At 49.6% G+C, this 22,031-nt stretch overlaps 1 long non-coding RNA gene across 3 annotated transcripts in view; it reads right to left on the reverse strand.

Moving 5' to 3' along the window:
- Positions 1–22,031, reverse strand: part of LOC144306378 (uncharacterized) — a 52,133-nt gene that overhangs the window by 15,369 nt on the left and 14,733 nt on the right. The window contains exons 2-5 of one of the 3 annotated variants that reach the window (XR_013373440.1): positions 14,512–14,661; positions 9,052–13,136; positions 8,833–8,942; positions 8,040–8,453 (exon numbers count right to left, since the gene is read on the reverse strand). This is a non-coding gene — a long non-coding RNA (uncharacterized LOC144306378). Of the gene's footprint in view, positions 1–8,039; positions 8,454–8,832; positions 14,662–22,031 lie in introns of all 3 variants that reach the window. The other 2 variants (XR_013373439.1, XR_013373438.1) reach the window with 2 other exon arrangements.

Genomic DNA, 22,031 nt, shown 5'->3' on the forward strand with positions numbered 1-22,031 from the left:
GGGAGCCTGGCATGTGGGGTTGCTTCTGTCTGGGGATGTGTGCTGATTCTGCAGGCTGCTGAGGTCCCGTGCTGTATTTTTAGAAGCTAGAAATGAAGTCCCAGGCCCCAAACTTCATTCCGAGCTCGTTTAAGGAACTCTTAGACTGCTACTGTCAAAAACAAAAATCTTTGCAGGAAGAAACATCATTGCAGGCCTTGAATTATCCTACAGATACGTTACCAAACACCTAGTTCGCAAGCAAAGATCGCCAGGCTCCCCACGGAGAAGAGACCAGCAATAAGAGAAGCAGATGCTTCAGACACTGGAGTTTCTGGTCACAGACAGGAGAGGGTGGGGGGCAGCAACGTAGATGCCACATTGAAGGAAGAAAAGCTGAGCTGGGAAGACCTGGCAGAAAAGTAGGAATTATAACAAGTGGCTCCACAGATCTGGGGTTGGGAGGTGAGGAGGCTGAGATGGTGTCAGGCACCAAGTCCATGAGCCCTGGAAGTGGAAATGTCATAGCCATTTGGAGCGAGTAGCTCTCTATTTTCCAGGTCAGCTTCTTTCCCAACAAAATGATATAACCAATAAAATAAAATAAAATAAAATATATCCTGTAACTTTATGATGTAATTTATTTTTAAAGGGTAATACACTTATTCACTTGGTTCAATAATACATAAAGATGTCCATCAAGAAAATTTGCAACCAATCCACCTCTATTCACCCGTCTGCCACGGCCCCACCCCTGCCCCACAGGGAAGCAGTTTTATTTCCTGTGTGTCCTTTCAGCATCCCTTTTAGAAGCAGAAGTAAATCAAGTATAGATTTGTGTTTCTCCCTCTTAAGTAGATTTTGCTCCATAGACACTAACACTGCAGCCTGAAGATTTCCATCCCCTCTACCAAATGGCTTCATTTAACACAGCAACACAAACTGTTCTGCTCCAGGGACCTGGGTGTGAGACAAGGAGACAAAGAAATGGGTGATGGTGTGAGGACCTTTACTCTCTCAGTCCTAAAGGTAATGGTGGTGCTTGCACTGCCACTGCATGCGTGACATCCTCCTGTGTCCCCATCTGTACCGTGGACTCAGGGTGGCATCCCTCCAGGCTTAGGTTTTGGGCATGGTTTGCACTTTACGATGCTGGATGTGAACTGGGTTTCTGGAGGCAGGTGCAGCAGCTGTCTGGTGCCTCCCCAGCCAGAGCTCAGGGCTGTCTCGGGAAACAGGGTGGGGTGCCCACCTTGCCCACTGCAGATCTGTGACAGGGACCATGAACATAAGTCAGAATCAGCAGGAAGATGCCCTTTGGTCCCTGTGGAGCTAAAGAACAGGTAAGGGACCATGGGGGGGGCAAGGAGGGAGGCAGACAAACAGCAATGCATTCTTGTCTGGAACAGAAGCTGTCCAGCTTCCTCCTGGAATTATCCAATACCTGAAACCAATAAAATGTAAGATTTGACACCAGGTTTAAAAAATGACTAAGGACAATCGGAGAAGGACAAACATTGTATGTTCTCATTCATTTGGGGAATATAAATAATTGTGAAAGGGAATATAAGGGAAGGGAGAAGAAATGGGTGGGAAATATCAGAAAGGGAGACAAAACATAAAGACTCCTAACTCTGGGAAATGAACTAGGGGTGGTGGAAGGGGAGGAGGGTGGGGGGTGGGGGTGAATGGGTGAAGGGCACTGAGGGGGGCACTTGACGGGATGAGCACTGGGTGTTATTCTGTATGTTGGCAAATTGAACACCAATAAAAAATAAATTTATTATTAAAAAAATAAAAAATAAAAATAAAAAATGACTAAGAAAATTTTACCTCAACATAGAAGATTGAAATGTCCTATAGGGTCACCTGGGTGGTTCAGCGTTGAGCGTCTGCCTTTGGCTCAGGGCGTGATCCCAGGGTTCCGAGATCGAGTCCCACATCGGGCTCCCTTTAAGGAGCCTGCTTTTTCCTCTGCCTGTGTCTCTGCCTCTCTCTGTATCTCTCATGAATAAAAATCTTTAAAAAAAAAAAAAAGTTCTATAAACTAGAACAGAGTTTCTTTCCTGGGGAGAACCTCCAAGCCTTTGGACATTCACCTTTTCACTTGAGTCCAGGACCAGGGCCCCCTGATCAAAGCCAAAGTTTTTTTCAGAATCTCTAAACCCAACATGGGGCTCAAACTCACAACCCCGAGGTCAAGAGGTGCACATTTCCCCGGCTGAGCCCACTAGGTGCCCCCTAAGGTCCAAAGGTGCATTCATTATATCTAAGCACCCGGGCATAGCCAACACAGGATTGGCCAGCAGGCTTGTCTTCCTGAGCCCCTTCACGTCACCTGCTTCCCCAAATAAGTGGAAAGATTCAGGGAAGATGGAAGCGATTATTCCAGCAGATGGTGAAGAAGAATCACTATAGTGTCACCAGATAAAATAGAGAGAGGATGCTTAGTTCAACTTGAATGGCAGATACTTTCTCAGTATAAGTGTGTCTTGGGATGCCTGGGTGGCTCAGCGGTGGAGCGCCTGCCTTTGGCCCAAGGAGTGATCCTGTGGCCTGGGATCAAGTCCCACATCGGGCTCCCTATGTGGAGCCTGCTTCTCTCTCTGCTTGTGTCTCTGTCTCCCTGTGTCTATCATGTATAAATAGATTTTTAAAAATCTTTTTAAAAATAAGTATGTCTTAACTTATTGTATCATTTATCATCTGAAGTTCAGGTTTAACTGGTGTCTCACACTTTCTTTTTGCCAAATCTGGCAACCCTCCTTGGCCAGTGTGGGTCACAAAGGAACTGTGTGACTGGGAAAGACAGTGTGTGCAGAGAGGAACTAACAATGAGGTTGGGTGGAGGCCGGAGGCCCCTAGAGGCCCGTAAACACCAGCAGCAGTTCAGACACTCTCCCACAGAAATCGGGAGTCGACTGAAGATGTGGTTTCTATGTAGCATTTATTGTGGGTTTTTTCTAATTGTAAAAATGAGTGTGTTAACTGCAATATATCCAGAAAGCACAGAAGAGAAGAATTAGCCAGAATCCCATTCGAGCAGCAAGAATTGCGTTGACGTTGAGTGGTGATCTGCCTGCAGGGCGTGGGGGGGGGGGCGGTGTGGAGCCCTCCCAAAAGCTGGACCCTACCTCCTCCCATCCCCCACTTCCTGCCTTACTTGTGCTGCATCACAGGACCCTGTAACGGGCACTCTGGCGGCTGCCTGTCCAGCTGTCCTCAGGAGCAATCAGCAGTGCCCAGACCTGGGTCTGGCACCCAGAGGTGCTGAAGAGCCATTCTCAGGAGCGCAGGATCCTCCTTCCTTCTCCCTGAACCATATGTGCTTTCATTTCCCTCTGGCAAACAGTCAGACATGGAATCCCTGGGTCACAGGTCCTGAGAGTGTTGGTGCAGATGGTTGGCGCACTCTGCCCACCTGCTCCCCGCACCCAGAGCACCAGAAGGGCCTGAAGTGGACACTTGGCCACAGTCACGAGCGTGACTGTGTCATGACTGTGTCAGGAGAGAAGGGAACAGGGCGCAAGGGAAAAGGGGCCCCCACCCCTATGAGGAGCTAGGAACTCAGAACCTCTGGAGCCACAGGGGACTCGGTCCACAGGTCACTTTGTTGGAGCTACCGTGACCACATGCCCCAGATTGCATGCTTTAACACGCTTACTGCTCACGATTCTGGAGCTTAGAAGTCCCAGGTCAGTGTGCTCTGGGGCCTCTCCCCTTGGCTGGCCACCGTCCACACTCAGCCTTTGCTGCAGGAATACTTCTGATACCTGTGTCTTGATCTTCACTCTTGGGGACACCAGTCAGATTGGTGCAACCCTCACTCTGCTACCGAATCTCCAAATGCCCTACATTCCCAAGTAATGGGGTTAGGGCTTCACCGCGTGAACTCTAGCCCCTGACAGGCTCAAGAGAAGCCTGCAGACCACAAGAGGGGCAGACACGTCCCCCAGCCTCTGTTCAGAAGGCAGCTCCCCAGCGCTGCTGCACCCCTGGCCCTCTGGCCACCGCATCCCCTGCCTCCCAAAGGCACTCCAGTCTGTGGCTCTCAGTGTGGCTCTACCAAGGGCTCTGTGCTAGGCTCCAGCCTGAGAAAAGTCAAACTCTCTGGCGTCCTCTGACAGGTCTGTGTCCATCCTCAGCGGCAAGCCTGTGTGTGGCCATTGCACAAGTAGCATCATTACTGAGGATGGGCAGACTGTTGGACTTCCCTGGAAAAACACCCAACAGCTTCAGAAACGTGGCTCATGCCACCATCCAGACTGGCAAGTCCAGATTCTGGGGGGCCAGTAGGTACAAGACCCATGGACAAGCCGATGTTGCAGCTGCAGGGAGCCAGATGTGGGACTTGATCCCAGGACTCCAGGATCATGACCTGAGCTGAAAGCAGATGCTCAGCTACTGATCCACCCAGGTGCCCCTAAACTTATTTTTTTTTAAAGATTGATTAATTGATGATAGACATAGAGAAAGAGAGAGAGAGGCAGAGACACAGGAGGAGGGAGAAGCAGGCTCCATGCCAAGAGCCCGACGCGGGACTCGATCCCGGGACCCCAGGATCAAGCCCTGGCCAAAGGCACGCACTGAGCCACCCAGGTATCCCTCTAAACTTATTTTAAAATTAAGTTTTTGTTTTTAAAAATTTTATTTATTTATTCATGAGAGACACACAGAGAGAGAGGGGCAGACACATAGGCAGAGGGAGAAGCAGGCTCCATGCAGGGAGCCTGACGTGGGACTCAATTCCGGTTCTCCAGGACCAGGCCCTGGGCTGAAGGCGGCGCTAAACCGCTGAGCCACCTGGGCTGCCCTAAGTTTTTTTTTTTTTTCTCATTTATTTATGATAGTCACACAGAGAGAGAGAGAGGCAGAGACATAGGCAGAGGGAGAAGCAGGCCCCATGCACCGGGAGCCTGATGTGGGATTCGATCCCGGGTCTCCAGGATCGTGCCCTGGGCCAAAGGCAGGCGCTAAACCGCTGCGCCACCCAGGGATCCCTGCCCTAAGTTTTTCATTCATTAGTTAACTATATTTGTTTCAGGTGTACAGTATGGTAATTCATCGCACCCATCCAGCACTCGGTGCTCATCAGGACAGGTGCCCTCCTTCATCCCCATCACCTGTGTCTCTCATCCCCCACCTCCCCTCTGATAACCCTAGGGTGTTCTCTAGAGTTAGGAGTCTGTTTCTGGGTTTACCCCTCTTTTTCCCCCTTTGCTCTTTTGTACTGTTTCTGAAATTTCACATATGAATTAAATCATAAAGGGTTACTATCCAAAAGATATAAAGATATAAAGAACTTATACAACTCAACACCCCAAAACCAATTAAAAATGGCCAGAAGAAGAAAAAAAAAATGGCCAGAAGACTTGAATAGATTTTTCTTGGAAGAAATAGATTGTTTAACTCGTTGGACTGGCCTGTGTGAGGGCCTGGTTATCTCCATGTGTCAATTTAGCCATGCTTCGGTACCAGGTATCTGGTCAATGCTAATCTAGGTGCGGCCGTGAGCACATGTTTTGGTGAATTAGCATTTAAATCAGTGGACTTTGGGTCCAGCAGAGGAGCCTCCCTGTGTGTCTGCTTCCAGACCGCCTGCAGAGTCTCGCACCTACTGGCCTGCCCCCCAGATTCTGGACTTGCCAGTCTGGACGGTGGCATGAGCCACGTTTCTGCTTCTCCCTCTCCCCCTGCCATTGTGTGCTGGTGCTCACACTCTCGCTCACCTTCTTTTTCTGTCTCATAAATAAAATCTTTTCAAGATTTTTAAAAATAAAAAAAGCTTTAAACATTTTTTTTAAATAACTAATCTCTTTAGGTAAGTAAGTCAAGTGAGGACCAGGTGTTTTGGGCCTCCTCCCCACCCTGCTAGCACCTGGGTTGGAGCTGGGGCGATGAGGCTGCCTGTGGGCTCTCCCATAGAGGAAACCCGGTGGGCCTGCCTTGGGACCATCCACCCCATCTGCATGGGTACAGCAGCTGCTAGACTTATGCTCATGCTATTTGTCTAATTTACCTATTAAGCACATCTCACACCCAGCATGGAGCCTGACATGGGGCCTGAACTCAGAACCTGAGACCAAGAGTCAGACGCTTACCTGGCTGAGCCACCCAGGTGCCTCTGCTAATGCATCTCTCCAGGGAAAAAAAGGAACATCACAGGTGTTGGGTTTTTTAATCCCATTACAGATCCCATTTTTGAGCAATTTGGTCCTTGTTACATTGCATGTAGTAACTGACCTTATGACATTTATTTTTAGGATTGTTTTTCCTTGCTCCTTGTTTGCATGTATCTAATTTTTATCAAGGACTTTAAACCCTATCCTCCCTCTAAGTGGGGTCATATGTTAACCTCACCCAGTCTACCAGCTCCCACAAACATTTTAACCATCAAGGTATTTTAAACAGAGCTGTTTTTTTTTTTTAATATTTTATTTATTTATTCATGATAGTCACACAGAGAGAGACAGAGAGGCAGAGACACAGGCAGAGGGAGAAGCAGGCTCCATGCACCGGGAGCCCGATATGGGATTCGATCCCGGGTCTCCAGGATCACGCCCCGGGCCAAAGGCAGGCGCCAAACCGCTGCGCCACCCGGGGATCCCAACAGAGCTGTTTTTATTTCTTTCAGTTTCTGATGCCTATTTTTAACTAAGCAAAATTTGTCTCCTAGGGAAACCAGGTACAGGCTCTCCCTTCACAGTGCTGCTCCTCCACATTCTTCACTTGTCCTGAAGTCTGAAAACCTTTTAGAAATCCTTTTACAAAAAAAAAAGAAATCCTTTTACATTTATAACATGCTTTCTCATCACCAGTTGATTGCATTATACATTATTTGCCTTCAGTTTCTGATGCAAGGTGATGACCACTCACATTCTTACCAGCAATGTATAATAAAGGGTCTCATTTTTCCACATCCTTATTGCCTTTGGAAATTAAAAAAAAAATGCCAATCTGGTGACTACAGAGTTTTATCTCATACTGTTTGTATCTCATTATCTATATTTTCCTGAGTACCAGGCAGTTTGAACTTTTTTATTTTAGAATTTAAGAATTAGTTTGAATATTTATTTTTATTCTTTATTCATTTTTTATGTTTTTCCTTTTTAACTAAATTGTTTTATTTTGAAAACATTAGTATGGAAAAGAATAGAAAATCATATAATAAGCAGCCTGGTAACCATAGCCTCAAATCCACAAATGTAAACATTTTGCCATATTAGCTCAAGTCTTTGTCAAATAAAATTAAATGTTAGAAACAAATTGGAGGCTATACTGTTCTCCCTGTGTCTCCAGGAGCAAACGCAATCACGCATGCAGTGTGCACAAGGCCACATGCTTGTGCCTCTGCCATGTGTACATAGGACCTCGAACCCTACAGAGTTTCGTGTGTTTTCACATGTGTATAAACGATCTCATGCTCACTACTGTTTGAAACCAGCCACGTGAACAAATGCAGATCTGTGGATTCCTGTCATGGGTTTGTTTCCCCCAGCAGACATAAAGGACCTAAGAGGACTTTCCACTGCTAGACCTGCCTTATGTGAATTGTGGAAGGGGTCTATCAGCTGAAATGAAAGAACATTAAATCAGTAAAACGAGATCATTTGAAAACATGCAGCACACTGGTAAAGGTGGATGTACAGTCAGATCCACAGCATCATAACACGACAGTGTGTTAGCCACCCAATGGTAACAGCTGTTAGAGGACAAACATATTCAAAATACCATAAAGACAATAACTTATCAGCGGATACGTAATATAAAAAGAGGTAAATTGTGACATCAAAACACATAAAAAGGAGAGTAAAGGGTATCTTTTATATGTGATCAAAAATAAGTTATCAGTTTGAAACAGACTGTTACATCTGTAAGACGTTTCACGTAAGCCTCAGGGTGACAACAAAACCAAAACCTCCACAGATCCATACAATGTGAAGGGGAAGGAAGCAAAGCACAGCAAGATGGGCAATCATCGGAGAAGCAGGACAAGGAGAAGCAGGACAGGAAAGAAGCTTCAAACCTCCAGGAAACGAGTTGGGAATGCTGACCCTTACCTGTCACCGAAGACTTTAAGTGGAAACAGATTAATCATCCAGTCGAGAGGCACAGAGGGGCTTATGGAATTGATAAGAAAACCCGAGATGCCGGTGCTCCTGCAGGAGCCTCCAAGCTGCTGGGCTGGCCAGGATGGAGTAAGTTAGCAATAGGAATGCCGTACAATCCAGTCATCCTATTGCCGAGCATCTATGCAAAGAAATGACAAGTTTGAAGGGATGGATGCAGCCCTGAGTTCACCGCAGCAGTGCCTACAGCAGCCATGACATGGAAGCAGCCCAAGCGTCCCTGCAGACAACGAGATAAATACGCACAATGCGGCAGATGCACACGTGAGGGAATGTTTCTCAGCCTCTGGAAGATGAAATCTTGCCATGGCAACAACACGCATGAACCTAAAGGCGTCACATCAACTGAAATAGATCAGAGAAGGAAAAATACTGTACAAGTCCACTTATATGTGGTAAAAACAAAGAAGCAGACAGATATTGGTAAATACAGAGAACACACTGGTGGTTGTCGGGAGGAGGGAGGTCTGGGCATTGACAAAGTACGATGGGATGGAGACACAGAAATTTCCAGTATACATGTCACAGGGATGAGGACAGCCTGGGTGATGAGTGAATAATATACAGCAACCTAGTATGGTGACAGCAGGCACTACACTCACTGTGAGCACCGCACAATGTAGAGAAGTGTTGGAAAAAGAAAACAAGATGCACGTGTATGTATGTGCAGATAGATATGAATATTATTGAGCCATTTGAATAAAGGAGGTCCCATCACTCGCACCAGCATCTTGAGGGGGTGATGCTGTGTGAAGTTTCAGACGAAGATGAAGACAAAGACGGTGGCACCACAAGCTCAGTGTTCAGGAACAGAGATGCTGCAGGACAGGGCTGCTGGGGACAGATGAAGAAACACGAGTTGGGAGCTGCAGACTCCCTGGAGTGAGACAAATCAGTTACAAGGACCTGGTGGGGTGTGGCCCCGGCAGTTAACTGTGCCTACTGTATACTCAAAACTTGCTGCTGGGACTAGATGGTAAAAGCTCTCAGCACGACGGAATGGTGATGCCAGGAGGTGAAGGCTGGGCCCCAGTCTTCCTGCAGCAAAACACGTCACACCTTGCTGAGCACCTGGAGCTCACACAACCTCGTGTGTCAGTTATTTGTCAACAAAACTGGGGAAGCTGGTCCGATGTCCTCAGGGGCCAGACAGACGAGAGGAAGGAGTCCTGGGGGCAAGCCACCCTCCTGAAAGGCATGTGCATGACTAGTATTTTTAAAATCACCATGGCAGTCAAGCAAAACCATCTAAAAGTTCAATTCTTAGGGTGCTGGCAAGCTTGTCATGATCTCAGGGCCAGTCCTGAGGCCACTCAGGTCTCAGTGGGATTGAGCTGTGCATGGAGCCTGTTTGGGATTCTCTCTCCCCATCCCCTCCCCTGCTGCTCACACACCCTCTGTCTCTTTCTCTCATTCCCTGAAAATATAAAAGCAAATAAAAATAAACGTGAAATTCTGCCTCCAGGGGCCAGCAGTTTAGGATGAGTATAAACTAAAATATTCTACAAATGTTAAGATGCTTTAGTCTATTATTCTCTCTTTCTCTCTCCCTTTTTGTGACATTTCCAAATGCCTCTGGCTTTCCTTGCTCTGATCAGGGTGACCTGACCTCTCCCCTTGACACAGGAAGGAAGAGGTTAAGACACAAACTTGTGCAGAGCCTCCACCAGAAATCAATCTAGGGAACAGCACCAAGAAGCAGGAAGACGCCTGGAGCAGAGAATGGGCAGGGGCCCTAGAGCAGAGAACCCAAAGGAGACAGACTGTCCCTGAGCTGTGGGGGAAATAAGGGATCCAGCAGGTCTAGCACCTGCAGAACCACCTGCCTGGAGGGACCTCCTGGCTCTGCCTGCTGGACCAGGAATATCACCACGTCAGCCACGGGGTTGTCTGGAGCACTGGAAATCTCCCCAGACCAATGACCAGATCGTCCTCGATTGCACAAAACCCTTCACATGTGGGAGCCACGTCCCTGAGGTGGTGGTTCTCCTGGGGTCTGGGCTCTGCATTCAGGAATTCAGGAGAGGCATTGCTATAAGCGGGTTCTGGTGCCCCGGGGCCTGTGCGGCTCAGCCAACTAACTGCCTTCTCAACGTACCCTCCATTGGTACAAGGCCCTGGACTGTGCAGCCCACTGTGTGACTAACATGTATCCACATGGGACCCCACCTCGCTCCCGACAAGTGCTGACCCAGTGTCGCCACCCAGTTCCTTCCCTATGGTCTGGGTTATCATGTGAAATCCTGTGTACCATTCATGTGTTTTCTCCCTGTGCCTTCTCCAAGGCCTCTGTCCTTTGGTTCCTTCTCCCTTCCCAGAGCCAGGGTCCACAGCAGACCTGTAGACTCTCTGTAGCAGGAAGCAGCCCTTGACCAGCCATGGCCAATCAAGGGTTTACCAGTATTCTGAGTTGACAGCTGGAGGAGGCCATGTGCCCCACTGCGTGGATATTCCACAGGACCCTGCCCCACCAACTCTGGGCACCCTTTCTCTGTCAGAGGCAGTGCACATAGGGAAGCATCCTCCCGTCCTCTCCAGTGTCCTGGCAACAACTCTGGGAGGAAGACGCTTAGGCCCGCCGGTCACTGGGGAACCATGGAGAACATCCCAGCCCCAGAGCCAGAGGGAGAGGGCTCCGTGGGCCTGATGGGAAGTTCCCTCGTGTATGCTGAATCCAAGCACCACAGAGTCCACCACGGAGATCCGACAGCAGCCATTGCCCCCAGGGACCTGCCCTGACTGGTCAGATCATAGTTCCAAGAGGCCTGGGAGGCAGTACCTCCTCGCTCTCGCCCTGCTCCCATCCCCTCATCCGTGCCCACTAGCAGGCAGTTCCCCAAGGGCACAAAGGTCTGTGTTTGAGATCTGATGTCTGTTGAAATCAAGGCCATAATGGAAAGTGGAAGGAACGTGGAATTTTGAGGTTTGGGCTCAAGGTCAGACTCCTGAGTTTACTGCATGACCTTTGAGGACTCATCTCTGAGGCTCCAGTGCTCACCTTTCACTCGTGGCAAACATCACATACCTCTTAAGGGGTGCTGGGATGATACATGAGGTATTAGTACTAATTTAGGACGACACCACCGTCTTGTAGGACCCTTGGGCTGCAGATGTCTCCCTGACCCTCACACCCTACCTCCAGCGTGGGCTCCATTAATAATCAGAGCATGACCTACGGGCGAGCTTACCACCGTCCTGAGAGATCCAGACACTGCCAGGAAGCCCTCAGACCTGTAGGCAAGGCTTGCCAATGCCTCCACACAGGGGCAGTTTCACTGGACCGAGGTCTTCTTTTCACTTGGATTTGAGAGAAAGAGAGAGCAGGAGAGCAAAGGCGGGCGGGGGGGGGGGGGGGGGGGAACACCTCCAACAGACCCTGTGCTGAGCTCAAGGTCAGATGTGAGGGGCTCGATCCCAGGACCCTGAAATCACAACCTGAGCTGAAACCAAGTGTCAGATGCTTAGCTCCTTGAATTGAGGTCTTGCAGCAACAGCACAGGGAAGGTGAAGAGGATCAAGGCCTTCATGGTGGAAGAAACTCAGCTGTGAGCCTCCCTGTGCCATACTCAGCACAAAAACACCTTCTGTGCAATCCTTCATTGCACCGACCACTCTGGGAAAGGCCCTGGAGCGAACAGAGTACAGGAGATGCAGCCTGGGAGGGACACAGAGCCGATGGTCTTGTGGCTCAAGCTGTGTTCCTGTGTCCCTGCACTGTGCGCGTGGCATGTGGGGTCTTTCCCCCATCCAGCTGTGCTCCTGGAGTGGGTCAGCTGCCTCGGTACCCCCAGCCTGGGGACACGGGCACTGATCGTACAATGAGGAACACTGTCTTCCCAATCCAGCTCTGCTGTCACATCCCCTGCTACCTAGAGACAGAGGCCCTGCTGGACTGTGAGGATACTGTAAACCCACCCAAAGTCCCTGCAGTTTTCTCTATGTCCAAGGAAAGATGCATGTGAAAGTAGGTTACAAACTGAAAAGCCTTTCTGGAAATGTGAGCCCTAGATCTGTAGATGTTAAGTGTTCAGTACTCAGGTCCTTGAAGGCAAAAATGAGAACAGGTGAACGATAAGCTGGTGGAGCACGGAGGAAGTCCTTCCCCAGTCCAGTAGAGGAGCTGGAAGGTGGACAGAGCAGCCGGGAAGGTCCCCCCACCCCCCATCTTCTGAGGGTGCTCCCGTTTCCTCCCAGGAAGTCAGCGTTGGGCAGGAGGATGAGCATCCTTTCCCTCCAGATCCACTCATCCCAATGCATATGTGCACACACTCCATACCCTCACCCACAAATTCCCACACTGACTCTGCAGTCAGATACCCAGGTCGGCTCAGGGGAGCATGAAAGCAGGTGGGTTCATTGCTAAAGAGCAGAGTTGTCTCCTCTGTACCAGCTTCCCGTGTGTTGCAGCTCCTGCAGGACCCCTGTCCCACAGACAGCTCCAGGGCCCCCTTTCCTCTCCTCTCTGTCACATCTTGTATTTCCATGTCCACATCTGCCAGGGCCCTGGCTCCCATCTCCCCAACCCCCGTCTCCCTGGCACAGCGCCCCCTCCCCCATCTCACCCTCCAGCTCAGCCACCTTCCTGGAGGCGAAGGGTTTTTTCACTCCACAGCCCATCCCCTGTTCCCTGGAGCCTGGAGAAAAACTCAGTGAAACAATCAAAACCTGACTCCATCATTACAGAGAACCTGGACCAAAGGTCAGGCAAATACTGTCTCCAGGTCACCACCTACCGCCAGGGGACTCTTCTGGAACCCCACAGCACTAGACTGATTCCTGCATGCCAGTAACAACCCCAGGGCCCTGTGGAGGTCAGGTTCTCTGCTGAGGACTTGCCTATGTTCCTTCTCCATCACGTTCTCTGCCTCCATGACCCCTGCAAGAGCCACAGAGGCACCCCTGAATGGACCAAGTGGCTCAGCGGGCTGGACGCTCAGATGCCTGTGGGGCCCTCAGGCAGGGACCATGTCATCTCCAGCAAGTGGCTTCTCCTTCCCTGGTTCACACTGGAGCTCTGTCCATTCCTAACTTCAGAAAAAGGGAAAATAGATTAAAAATCAATGACATTCCGGGGAAATCCATCTTCCAGCCTCACAGGAAAGCAGAAATCAAGGAGAACAGAAGGGGACATCTTGGGCTTTAGATATTTGGTCCGATATTGTTTTTGAAAAATGGGTCTGGGTTTGCAACCAGGAAGATGGTTCCATATTTGTGAGGACTCCCTTCACTGCAGAAGCTGTTTGTCTAAGCGGAGCCAAGTCAGCTGGATGGTTTTCTCCCTGGGAATATCAGAGGATGCCCCCCCCCCATGTACCCTTCCCTGCACCCCTCCCGCGAGCCTATGGAAGAAGACCCTGATCCAGCCAGGAGTCTCCAGGGAAGGATGTTTTCTTCTGTTCTCAATTTTGTTGTTTGCACCAATGCTGTGCCTGGTCTGGCTCTACCATCCCACTCTGTGTCATCTCATCTGATCCAGCAACTGTACAGTCACTTCAGCTGTAAAATAGTCTGGTTCCAGTTCAGAATTTGAACAACGGGGTCCCTAGCCTTTAGCATGGGGTGGATTTGGGAGTGGGAGAGGGACTACCGTGGTGTAGCCTGTGATGCCGATGGGCTCAGCTGTTCTGTCTCCCCTTCCACACTTGAACATGACCCCTTCCTCCCACCTGGTGATGCATAGGGTCCCAAATGGTCTATCTATGCCACTGGTCCAATCTCCCCAGTTCCCAAGTCTGAGGGTTGCTGCTGCCTGGTGGAGGGTTGCAGGTGGGGGGGAGTAAAAGTGGAGGGTAGCTGGTGGGGAGGTAACTGAACCCCATAGGAAAAGTACTCCCCAGCCATGACTCCTGCGTTCAGGCACCAGATGTATGAACCCCTCAGAGGAGGGTTCCTGAGTGCTGCCAAGGCAGGGCTGGTGGCTGCAGGCGACCTGCCTGCGCTTCTCCGTCCACATCTCCCCAGGACTGTCCTGGGCTCTCCTGGAGCAGCAGGGTGCTAGAAGAGTGCAGGGGCCCAGAGGAGGCCCTCCATCGAGGGGCCTCACCTGCTACCTGATATTCCAAAACGCAACAACTACCCTCCAAAGTAGGTGTCATTCTGTGCAGTTTACTGACAAGTAAGCTCCCTGCAACTCTGGGGAGCTGAGGTGAGGGACTTCGGGCATGTGATGAACTTCATGGAAGGGACAGACGTAGGACTTCTTCCATCAAAGCTGGAAACTGCAGAGTGCCTGCCAAAGCTGAGATGAGAATTTAGTGATTCTGCTCCAGAGAGGAGCTGTTGGCGTCTGCAGGGGACAGGTGTCAACCATGCTCCCTGCCTTGTAGCCCCTGGACTGACTCACACCCTAGCCCCAGGAAAGTGCCAAGGGCAGAGAAAAGCCGAGCACAGCAGGTATTCTTACTGATGAGGGCATGGTGACTGTGTAAGGAGCCACTTCTGGTTATCACCACCAAAACTGCTGTCCTCGCCTGAGTTCTTCAGTGTCCATCAGAGGAAAGTCTGAGCCTTGACATCTCTCACATTCGTCCCAAATCCCGCTTTAGATGAGGGCCTGCAGGAGAAGGGGAAGAAAGAGGAGACAGCTCCGCTTCGGTGTTAGCATGCACCTCCCCAGGACCTCCCCTCAGCTCCCCCTCTGCACCCGCAGGACAGCACGTGCGCGGTGAGCTTTAGGGGTTCTGACCTCTCTGGGGACAAGGAGGGCGTGACCGCAAAGACAAAGACACGGTGCGGGTGCTTCCAGCGGGAGCTGGGAGGCAAGGGGTCGCCGTCCCTCCTCCTCAACCTCCCGCAGCCCCCAGGACGCTGGAGGTGACCTCGGCTCACCCGGACCTCCTCATCCTCCAGTCTGAAGACACGGCTCCGGACCCCCTTCAAGACCGGCTCACAGGCACCTGCAGACGCTGCGCGCGGGGGGCCGGCAAGGTGCGCGGGGCTCGCCCTGCCTCTCGTCCGGCCTCCAGCCCGGGAGGCGGGGCTCCGAGGGCCCGGGGGCGGGAGCTGCTGGTGAGTTCGAGGCCTCCCCGAGGCCTGGGCGGGCAGCCAGAAGTGGGTGCTGGCTGAGCTTGTGGGGTCGGGGGTCTCCCGGGGCGTCCAAGAAGAGCCAGCGTCCGCCGGACTACGAGCGCGGGAGGCAGCCTTCCACGACGCCCCCGCGAGCGACCCCATGCACGGGCCAGGGCCTCCATCCCTTTTGGGGGCTCTTTTTCTGGAGCCCCCAGAGGGTCCTGACCCCAGGGCTGTTTCTTTACCTTCCTATACGCTTCCTCCCCGGTGCCGCCCCCACTTTGGGGTGTGCTGCAGCTTGCGGGGTTGGAGCTAGGCTTCCAGAAAGATCACACTCCGGTGCTGCCCAGGGCAGGCCTGACATCTCTGACCCCGCCCTAAATGTTCCTTCTTTCAATGTCCTTTTCCCCAGTGTGCCTGTATCCACAGGAAAGCCTGAAATAGTGGTGCCTGGGGAGCTCAGGTCATGATCCCGGGGTCCTGGGGATGAGCCCTCCTTAGGGCTCCCTGCTCAGTGGAGTGTCTCCTTCTCCTACCTGGTGCTTTACTTGAGCGCACCCTCTCGGTGTCACATACATACATACATACATACATAAAGCAAGCAAGCAAGCAAACCTGAAATGTGTGAAAAGACTCTGCAGGAGGCTGTTGATGGCAGCACAGCTTATAACAGGACTGACCAGACTGGTTATGGTTGAAGACACTGCCCTGGCAAAGCATCCGGCTGCATCCTGCTTGATGGATGGATCAGATGGACTGGAGCCCAGCCTGCCCTGTCTCCTCCCCCGTGGGACCCAGAATGCAGCCACGGTCCATCCGGATCTCATCCTTCCTATCAGACACACACGACCCTGGACACCAGCTCTCCAGGCCACTCAGCTGGGCCCACCCCTCATCTTCTATCCAGTTTGCAAGTGAAGATGATCTATGTATCATTATAGGATGGCCTCCATCTCTTCCACCTGCTTTTCCTCCCCACGAGTAACTTTTTGTTAGCCTTTCGTTTACACTGCCACTTATAAATCTCAGTGTAAGCACACAAGTATGTATGTTTACATCTCCTTTAGGTCTGTTCCCACCTTGTTTTCCTTTTTGTTTTTCACTTAATATATCCTGGAGGTCATCCTACAACAAGATGGAAATTGGTCTTTTCTGTGCATACCCTGTCTTACACATTTGAGTTTGGAAACATGTAAATGTTTTACCTCATTACAAAATTAAATTAAATTAAAACAAGACAAATTGGACCTGTGTATGTAATTAGTAGTTTAAACACCCAGAGATGGGATGCCTGGGTGGCTCAGTGGTTGAGTGCCTGCCTTTGGCCCAGGGCATGATCCTGGAGACCTGGGATCAAGTCCCACATCAGGCTCCCCGCATGGAGCCTGCTTCTCTCTCTGCCTATGTCTCTGCCTCTCTGTGTGTGTGTCTCTCGTGAATAAATAAATAAAATCTTTAAAAAAAAAAAAACAGAAAAGTTTAAGCGACTTTTTTTATTTTAAATATTTTATTTATTTATTTATTCATGAGAGACACACACCGAGAGAGAGAGAGAGAGAGAGAGAGAGAAAGAAAGAGAGAGAGAGATTGATTGAGGCAGAGACAGAAGCAGGCTCCATGCAGGGAGCCCAAAGTGGGACTCGATCCCGGGTCTCCAGGATCACATCCTGGGCTGCAGGCGGCGCTAAACTGCTGTGCCACCAGGGCTGCCCCTTAGGTGATTTTTAAATGCAGTAGGGGTGCCCGGTGCCTGGGTCAGTTAAGTGTTTGACTTCTGCTCAGGTCAGGACGTCAGGGTTCTGGGTCAGCCCTGCTCACAGGCACCCTGCTTGTCCCTCTTCCTTTGTCCTTCACCATCCCACCCCTGCTCATGCTCTCACTCTCTCTCAAATAAATAAAATCTTTAAACATAAATAAATAAACTGCAGTCATTTAACTGTATATTCTTAGCGGGATATATTCTAGTAACAAAAGGAATTACAAATAAAACTTATTTTTTTTTCATTTATCATCTTGGTAAGAGTAGTATTATTATTCTGAAACTATTACTTATGTACATGCATATACATATATACACAAATATAGTAGGATAAAGAAAATAAGTAATTATGCTGATGTTACTAGGAACCAGGATTTTCAACCTAAAAAGAAATATTAGGTTTTCTCTTATGATTATGACATAAAAGAAAGAAATCAAACATAGTAACCCAAAATTTGAATGAAAAAATCAATATAAACTCATAATGTATTTTCTCTTAAAAAATAATAAAAAATAGGGCAGCTCCAGTGGCGCAGCAGTTTAGCGCCGCCTGCAGCCCAAAATGTGATCCTGGAGACAGGAGATCGAATCCCACATCAGGCTCTTTGCATGGAGCCTGCTTCTCTCTCTGCCTGTGTCTCTGCATCTCTCTCTCTCTCTCTCTCTCTGTGTGTGTCTCTCATGAATAAATAAATAAAATCTTTAAAAAATAATAATAATAAATGTGTTTCTTAGCTCTGTTTATAAGAAGGCCTGATAATACTGGCCTAACTGTATATGCTGAACAAGCATGCTTACACTCAGGTGGGGGCTTCTAAATATTATTTCCCACTATAAGGAAAACAGGGCCTTGGAGAGCTAGATAATTCTAGGTCCAGGAGAAGAAATACAGAAGACGACTTGAAAACATCTTTCAGGGATCCCTGGGTGGCGCAGTGGTTTGGCGCCTGCCTTTGGCCCAGGGCACGATCCTGGAGACCCGGGATCGAATCCCACGTCGGGCTCCCGGTGCATGGAGCCTGCTTCTCCCTCTGCCTGTGTCTCTGCCTCTCTGTGTCTCTCTCTCTCTCTCTGTGACTATCATAAATCAATAAAAATTTAAAAAAAAATTTTTTTTTTTAAGAAAACATCTTTCACCACAGGTTATGAGAAGGCCACTGCAGTCAGGTCAAAACCACTCAGGAGACAATGTGGAGGTCAAAGATGGGATACTGTAGAATCAACATGGGTAATGACTCTAAGTAATGGAGACACATCAAATATGTAAAAAAAAAAAAAAAAAATTCTGTCAATTCTTTATAATCACTAAAAAATGAACCCACCGGTCATTTTTGGAGGAGTCAAGGAACCCAGTCAATTGTCAGAAAACTGGTAAATGAAGAGAAAGACTCAGTCTTTCTGCTACCATTCTGGTGCAAGTCTTTGTAGGATGACCAAATTACACATGCTGCTGACACATGCAGAAAGGACGAAACAATGTGTTCTTCTGTATCAGAGAATGAAATATTGAACTGAGGCAATAATTGTCAATGGCTGCTGGAAACAGTGGAAAGCCAATGGGGAGTCTTTGGGTAGTTCAGGCTGGGGACACCAGAACTCAACATCAGTCATAATGTCACAGATCCAGCATGACATGCCTTCCAGTTTCATACAACAGTAGGTAACAACATGTGTCCTTGCCCAGAATAATGAACTTGAAATGCAACAGGGTCCTGGATCTACCAGAATGATTTTAACACAGCCAGAGACACACAGCAAATCCCAGATGGGAAAAATTCATGGGACGAAGGACCAGTTTTGTGCATCAAATAAACCACTGGGGAAAAAAGGGAGAAAGGGAGCCTGATAGATTAAAAGAGACCTAAAGGACGTATTAGCCAAACATAGAGGCTGGTGACTGGTTCTCAACCTGGTTTGAACAAATTCATCATAATCTCATTTCTAAAAGTATGAATCAGAAATGTGAACATTGGGCAGCCCCGGTGGCACAGCGGTTTAGTGCCACCTGCCCCAGGGCGTGATCCTGGAGACCCTGGATGGAGTCCCACGTCGGGCTCTCTGCATGGAGCCTGCTTCTCCCTCTGCCTGTGTCTCTGCCTCTCTCTCTCTCTCTGTGTCTCTATGAATAAATAAATAAAATCTTAAAAAAAAAATGTGAACATTGACAGTACATTTGTATTAAAGAACTGTGCATTTTTAAGATGTGATCCCTGTACTTTGCACAAAGGAGGTTTCTGTGTGCACACTGAAGTTTTTATCAATGAAAAATCATGTCTGGGATTTGCTTAAAAGTAACCCAGGAGGATGAGTAGGAGATTATTAAAGACAAAACTGGTCTTGAGTCGATGACCACTGCTGGAGGGTGCAGCAAGTGTACAGGAGGTCACCATATTATCCTCTCTACTTTGTGTTTGTCATTTTCCATAACAAAATAGTTGACACTTTAAAGAAATTAAAACACCCTCAGAGTGTGCCCTTCCAAGCTGGTTGGTATGGGGAATGACCTGACTCATTCTCACCCAGGTGCTGGAAACACTGTGCCTCCTCAAAGACTGGTCCAGCTTGGGTGAGAATGCACGCCCTTCCCCTTTCCAAACAAATCATCTACCTTTTCTACTTCCGCATACTCAGATGCCAAAAGTAATCTCAGGTCATAACCCTCGCCACCACCCACAGCAAAAATCTTCATCATTCACTGTGGCGCTGTGGAAGGTAGGGCTCCTGGGAGGTTCCCACCTGCTGGGGCAAAGGTGTGCCCTGGGCAGCTGGACAGCAGGACCCTGGTGGGAGGTGGGGTAAATGCAGAGGCAGAGGGACCCGGCGGAGGTGGGGGTTCCTGTGAGGGTGGGAGACCCGGGAATTGGAGGGGCCTGAGGCTGGTGGGGGTCCCGCAGGGGTGAGGGTCCCTTGTGGAGAGCCCACCCCCAGAGCTCAGGTTTAGCAGAACGTGCCCCCCCCCCCCGCCCCCATCCCAGGTGAGGATTGCTGGCCCTAGTCTGGGCGCTGGGAGTCAGACAGAACACAGGATCCTGCTGGTTCCTTGAACCAACCAGATTTAGTTTCCTCAGTGCAGACGGAGAAGTTCCTGGATGGTGTCCCCTCTCTTGATCCCTGACCCCTGGCACAGACTCTAGGATGGGTGGTCAACTATAAATATTTACTACATTGAAGCCATCCCAGCATGTCTCTTTCTCACAAAGCAGTGATGCCTTAGAGATCTCACTCAAATTCAGTGGGCTGGCTTCAGCACATCTCCTCCAGGACGCTTCCCCAAGCAGGCTTCCCAGCTACTCCTGTGAGGAGGGCCCACACCCTCCAGCTCCTGTGAGCACTGCCCACAGGAGGCTGAGACTAGCCCAGGCAGAAGCAGGGCTTTCCTCCTGTGGTTTCCTCCCTAGCCTCCTCCAGAGCACCTGGCCCAGTGGTCAAGTTTCAATCTGGGGACACCCTGGTCCACTACTAACAACTCTGAGCACCCTCTCTTCCACCCAGAGCACCCGCCGGGGCCCACTCATTAGCTTTCCTGAAGCTGTCAGATCTGGAGAGGATCCTGACTGGGAGGTCAGGTGGTTGGTAAGAACAAGGGCCTACATGTACACTCTCCAGTCCAGGGTGGTGTCTGCAGATCCCAGCTCTCCCCCAAATAGTTTCCTAGACACTCTTCTACTGACCTCACCACCTCCTCTTGAATTAGGAATGGCTGCATTCCGAAACTCCGGATAGGACACTGATGCTCCAAATCAGATCTCTTAGGGCAGCCCGGGTGGCTGGTCAAAGACCGGTCCAGCTTGGGTGAGAATTTTAGCAGTTTAGCGCCGCCTTTGGCCCAGGGTATGATCCTGGAGATCTTGGATCAAGTCCCACATCGGGCTCCCTGCATGGAGCCTGCTTCTCCCTCTGCCTGTGTCTCTGCTTCTTTCTCTCTGTGTGTCTCTCATGAATAAATGAATAAAATTTTTTTAAAAATCAGATCTCTTAAGCCATCTTGAAGGTAGAAGATCCCCCTGAAATGTGCAACAGAACAGTTATAAAAATTAATAACTTTTCTGTGGTGCTGCATCCCGTTTTGACCCCCTGGACACCTGTATTGGTTTCCTAGGGCTGCTACAACAAGGCTGCTTCAAACCAGCTGCTAGAGACAGGAGAAGCTCACACCCTCAAGGGAGGAAGCTGGATGCAATGACATTTGCGTAGCTCCCTCCAAAGGGTCTGGCCAGGAACCTTTCCCTGCCTCCTCTGGTTCCTGGTGCTTACTGCAATTCTGGGTGTTCCTAGGCTGGTTGGTACATCAGGCCAGTCTCCACCTGCACCTTCACATAGCCTTCTACTCTGTGTCTATGTGTCTGAGTTGGTCTCCTCATAAAGATACCAGCCATACTGGACTAGTATCCAGGCCACCATAATTTGTGCACTGCCCCCAGATCTGTCTCCACGGTCACTCCCATGTGTGGGGGCTGTCCTCAGCCCCTTCCTCCTCACTGTGACAAGCTTGGGGTCCCAAGCTGGGAGGGGGCCCCTACCTCAGGCTCCACCCACCCCACCCTCCAGACATCTGGCCCAGGGCCATCATCCCTCCTGCCACAGCCCATAGCAGGCCTGCTCTCACCTGTGTCAGGATCATAGCTGCCTTCCACATCCCCCGGCCCAGTCCATCCTCTGTGACTGAAGCCAAAATCACTTTTCCCCAGCATTTTCTTATGAAAATTCTCAGAAGACTAGACAGGATTTTATAGTGACCACACACAAACCTATCACCTGGGTTTGACCACTTCCATTTGACCATAATTGCCGTATCACATGTTCCTACCTGTCCTTCCCTTTCTCCATTCACCAGTCCATCTTATGATTTTTTTTTAATTTTTTAAAGATTTTTTATTTATTCATAGAGATGCAGAGAGAGAGAGAGAGGCAGAGACACAGGCAGAGGGAGAAGCAGGCTCCATGCAGAGAGTCCAACGTGGGACTCGATCCAGGGTCTCCAGGATCATGCCCTGAGCTGCAGGTGGCGCTAAACTGCTGCGCCACCAGGGCTGCCCCATCTTATGCATTTTAAAGTCAGTTGCAGACAATCAAAAAATCATTTGATTTTTTAAACCTTTTAAAAATTAATTAATTAATTTTTTTTTAAAGAGAGAGCAGGCAGAGAGGAGCAGAGA

Source organism: Canis aureus, chromosome 37, assembly GCF_053574225.1.
Source record: "Canis aureus isolate CA01 chromosome 37, VMU_Caureus_v.1.0, whole genome shotgun sequence".
In the NCBI taxonomy this organism is placed as follows: domain Eukaryota; kingdom Metazoa; phylum Chordata; class Mammalia; order Carnivora; family Canidae; genus Canis; species Canis aureus.